The following is a 5,530-nucleotide window of genomic DNA, read 5'->3' as shown; positions in this document are numbered from 1 at the left end:
TATGCTAGTCTTGCGAATTTGTTTATAGGAGCAAAGGAAAACCAGTCTCCTCTTGGCTTATATCGAAATCCTACGACATTTTTCTTTACAAATCCTCGGTTTGTACTTCGAATTCATGACCAGCATTTTGTTTTGTTCTCTCTCCGCGTTCGTCACTAATCACGCAACGCCGACGTCCTACGTCATCCGCCGGAACGGCTTCTGTGTTTCATCAATGTGCCAGCGGGAGTTAGGGCAGATGTAAATATTTTCAGTAAATAATGATTTAAATTTCTGCCTGTTCCTCACCAAAAGCCATTACATGACAGAAGTTTTGGAATAGAACTACAGTGTTATGAATTATTTTTTTATGGTGGTTTTATAGGGCTTTTGCATTCTTTTTGAAGCTTGAAATTGCAAGAGACCAACAATGGGCCCATTCGATCGGATTGCTGTTGTAGTGTAGTGGTTGAATGTGTTCGAACAGCTGTTAAAGACCGCCTTCTCTCCTCCTACTGACCAAACACGTAATCATTGTGTGACGTGTTGCTGGAAAGTGTGCATCAGTAAACGTACCGAGCACAATATTCTTCCACGAGTCCTGACTTCTGGCGTGAGTCCACATCGTTCAGCGAGGTCTTGCGTCTAACACTGCAGAAACAACAGCGGCTGTTCTCCTCGTCTTTTTCCGTCGTCTCATTTTGCGAGTATATGAAATAACTGAAAAAGCCCATTCATAAACATGCACGGCACGTTGTGGAGCATCTTCGTTTGATAAAAACACAAACAGCTGGACGTAATATTAGTGCGCATCCACATGTAACCGTGCGTTTAACCCTCCCACTGTAGTTCTGACGAAAGCAGAGGGACACGCCCATAGACCCTCCCCTCGATGGAATCAGGACAGAAGTGGTCGAAAGTGGACAAAAGAGACACATTTAAATACCAGGTGTGAACTGTAATGTGTCTCCTTTGTCCACTTGTGATCGGATCGACGAAAACGCATGTTAATACCAGGTGTAAACAGGGCCTATGAGGAAATGTGGAGAGAGAAAAAAGAATCATCATTTTGATTTCCAGTAATACGGATTTGGAACAGAATTATCAGAACTGATAATGATAATTATCAGAACTTAACACAGTTACCTTAGGCAAAATAATCAATATAATATAATAATATACTGCATAATATAATATTTATTTATTTATTGGAAAGAAGAAAAGTGTCAATATCTGTAAAACAATGCAAATATTAGCATTTCATCATAAATGACATCATTATTTAGCATATTTGTGCTTGCAGTATGCTGACAATAACACATATACACCACTGCATAACACCACAATAACAGTAACACTAACAGTTTCTCAGTTCCATCAATTAGTAATTACACCTGAATATAATGAATGTGATAGATTTCCTCTCATATTCTCTACATTATCTCAGTCTGAGGTCTAGGTTTAAAGTGAGCCTTTGCTAGCTGTGTAAATTCTCATTAAAGCTGTAGAACGAAAGAGAGAGGGCAGCCAAATGACACTCTCTCCTGTTACTGTCACATCTTTACACCTGAGACAACAGCCTCGAGAGGGATCTGTCAATCACATCGTCACAATGAGCCTGAGAGGGTGCCTGGAGCTGACTGCTCATTGTCATGGCAACACTCTAAGTTGAGGACCTTAAGGACTCTCATTTGCGTCAGAGAGACTCAGCAGAGGGCAGAGCTCTTGCACAACACACGATAGTTTCTGAACAGGCAAGTAATAGGAACATCTTTGTAAAGTTAGAATTTAAAAATGCATGGATGTATTATTATGCAAAATTAGTAGTGTCAATGTTGTGACCTATTCATTTATTCAAAAGCACATGAAAAAATGCAATTCATACACCTATTATGGGCATGATTGTAATTTATGTGTTAAAATTAATTTTGAAAAGTTTTACCGGCATGAAAAAATTGTCACAAACTGTCCCAATGTCATAATGAAAGGGGGAAAAAACTCATAAAATAATTAAATTCTTGAGAAAAAACTAGTCTGGTCTACTACTACTACTACTAATAAAATAAATCTACTTCACTGCTTAAGAATATGCAAGTCCACCAAATCAAGTAATACAAATAATTAACTAACTTGCTACCTGACTAAGTGACTAACAATGGGTTTGAAATGGCATTCATTTTTAGGTGTGCTAATAGTGAGCTTTAGATAACTCGACAGTCGTACACATTGTGTAGATATGTAATTCTGGCAAAAATCAGTCTAAACATGAGCCACGATAGACTGTTGATGTTAAAGGTCTCCATAATAAAGCATGTCAGACAGAGACAGACCGTTGAAACATATATATTCGTCTCAAATCAATTAAAACCCAATGTTTTTCCAAGGACATGGTTATATCCTGCTTTTTCTTTAAATAAGCTTTCATCGCTGTCTTCTGAAACATGTTGAGGGTAGCGTGACCCTGATCATGACAGTCTTTCTGCTGCTGTCTGTGGTAGATGTCTCTCCAGATGAGGGTTAATAGGATAACCGTGTCTTAAATAAATCACCAGCAACAGGGAAAGAAGAGACAGCAGAGATAACGGCCTACTCACTGAACACTCAGGGTTCTGAAACCAGCTCTTGATCACATACCATTAGTCAGTTATATAAAACATGTACACAGTAAATATATACATACATTATCAAATCAGCCTCATATACACTACAGTACTGTTCAAAAGTTTGGGGTTGGTACTTTTACTGTTTTGAAAGAATTTTTTTATGCTCAGTAATGCTGCATTTATATGATAAAAACAGTACCAAGAGTGACATTGTGAAATATTATTACAATTTAAATAACCGTTTTTATATATATTTTAAAGGGATAGTTCACCTAAAAATGAAAATTCTGTCATTGATTACTCATGTCGTTCCAAACCTGTAAGACCTTCGTTCATCTTCGGAACACAAATTAAGATATTTAGTAAGATAATTAATGACAGAATTTTCATTTTTGGTTGAACTATGCCATTAATATATTTTTAAATGTATATTATTCCTGCGGCAAAACTGAATTTTCAGCATCATTACTCCAGTCTTCAGTGTCACATGATCCTTCAGAAATCATTCTAATATGCTGATTGGGGCTCAAGGAACAGTTCTTATTATTGTCAATGTTAAAAACAGTTGTGTTGCTTTATGTTACTGTGAAAACCATAAATATAAATTATATTGTGAACTACATTATTTACAAAGATACGTTATATAAATAATATGTGGTATCTACACACAAATGTTACACTGTCTTGAATAATAGGAAAATAACTGCTTTGCCAGTGCAGTGGTTGATTTTGAAGTTGGCAAATGAAAGAGAATTAGTTAATTCTTTCCAGAGAGCAATGAGTCTAAGACTTAATGAGCTGTACTGCTTGTGAAAAAAAAACAAAAAAAAACTTTTTGTTCCCCAGGAATACACACTCTCAAAGCTGATGTAGCCGAAACCATCAATTATTTATTTGAATTTTTCCATATGCATGATTGTATTTATCTATGGCAGAAATCCAAGTTCCAATGGCAGGGACAAGGAACAGAAAGGCAAATATTCCACATGCACTGCTAAGAGCCTTACTTTTGTAAGGCTCTGTAGACATTTGCACATTTACAGTTTACACAATGTGTAAGTGGTCATTATAGATTTTCAGAGATTTCCTAGTTCCAACTAACTAGAATTTTACATTCTTTAAAAAGTGAGATTTGCATTCCCTTGCAAAACTTGATGGCAACAATGCTGGTGGTGGATATCAAGGCATTGCTATGCAATTACTAGAGTAGGTGGTTAAGCGGAGTCAAAAGGCTGTCCTCTAGTTTCTGTAATGTTCTGCTAACTATATAGTATGACTTGTGTCCCTCTTCAGTCCCTCTTCAGCAAGTCTCTGAGATTATTGTTTGTCTGTTTGATCTTCCATCAAGCAACAATAAATACATAAAAGTGAGATATAATTTATGTCTGTAGAACTTAAAGAATGGGAGTTGTGTGCCAAAATGTAACACTTAGAGGGATAGTTCACCCAAAAATGAAAATTCTGTAATCATTTACCCTCCTTCATGTCATTTTCTTTCTTATATAGGAAAAAAAAGAGAAGAAGAAAGAAAAACAGGTTTGGTTTGGAATGACATGAGGGTGAGTAAATGATGACAGAATTTTTATTTTGTTTTATTTTATTATTATTATTATTATTTACAGTGAACTATCCCATTAATGGTTCATTGGTGTCCTTAGTATGACTAATAGTAATTAGCCATAAAACAAGTGATGATTATTGAGGATTGGAGAGTTAATAAACTGTGACAATAAAAGAGTAGAAAGGCACCATGGCCTGGGTAATACTGTCACATGGTTTTTGAGGTAAGTTGACAAATTGGTCTAATAAAATATCACTTTTATCACTCGGATAGCTATATCACACAGAAATATGTGAAGACACACAGCTATAGTTTTACTGTGAGGCATGGATGATGCTTTTATCTATGCTCAAGGGGAAGAATGCGTTATGTGCTCACTTGTCAACAGAAACATTTATAAACAGAGGTTAGAAATCATCTGCAGAACTGCATACATTCTCTTTCTCTTTTGTGTTTCTGTCCCATTCTCTCTCTTTCTCTTTATTTCTAATTACACTTAGTTTAATCACTCCCATGGTTATGATTAATTAAAATTATGTTTCTATAAAAATGGATGCAGGCCAGAGGTAACACATGGCAGAGATTTTTGCTTCTCTCAGTTTTCTGAGAAACCCTCTTACATGGTCCAGCAATAATGGCTCGATCCACTCATCTCTTGCCTAATGATGAGAGAGCTTGTAGTTTTATATTTCAGCCTTTTTTTATCCTGACCTTGTTAGACAACTACGATCAAGTTGCACTTATTTATAAATTGCAAAACCATGGACTTGAAAGGAGCAAGAACGTTTATGGTCTTTGGAAAATCCAGTCGATTAACAGCAATTATATTATGAAATATTTAAAGGGGTCATATTATGCTTTTTCACTTTTTCAACTTTAGTTAGTCTGTAATGTTGCTGTTTGAGCATAAAAAAGATCTGCAAAGTTACAAAGCTCAAAGTCCACTTCAAAAGGAGATATTTTATTTAACAGAAATCACTTTTCAAAAACTACAACAAACGACTCGTTTGGACTACAACGCATATTTGCCAGGATTTGTGATATCACAAATACCGACGAATGGGACGAGACCTGGTTGAGCTGCACTAGAGAAGGCAACGAGTGTTATCACAATGTCGGAGACATGCTAGCTTTGCCAAGGCAGACGAACGAGTGGTTACAATTATCCGGGTTTAAATCGCGCTCAAATTGATTAGATTTTGACGCAATATTTACACTGAAGCTGGCAGGCGGCTATGGTAAGGGGCGTGACATTGCCCGACCAGGCGCCGAGTGCTGCCAATCACAACACACACTAGCCCAGCTAACCAATCACAGCACATTTCGTATTTCAGAAGGCGGGCCTTCATTTGATACAGGAACTATTCGAGCCGTTCATGCCAGACTG

Source organism: Sinocyclocheilus anshuiensis, unplaced genomic scaffold, assembly GCF_001515605.1.
Source record: "Sinocyclocheilus anshuiensis isolate Anshui unplaced genomic scaffold, SAMN03320099.WGS_v1.1 scaffold251, whole genome shotgun sequence".
Lineage (NCBI taxonomy): Eukaryota > Metazoa > Chordata > Actinopteri > Cypriniformes > Cyprinidae > Sinocyclocheilus > Sinocyclocheilus anshuiensis.
Note: the sequence above shows the minus strand (reverse complement) of the source record.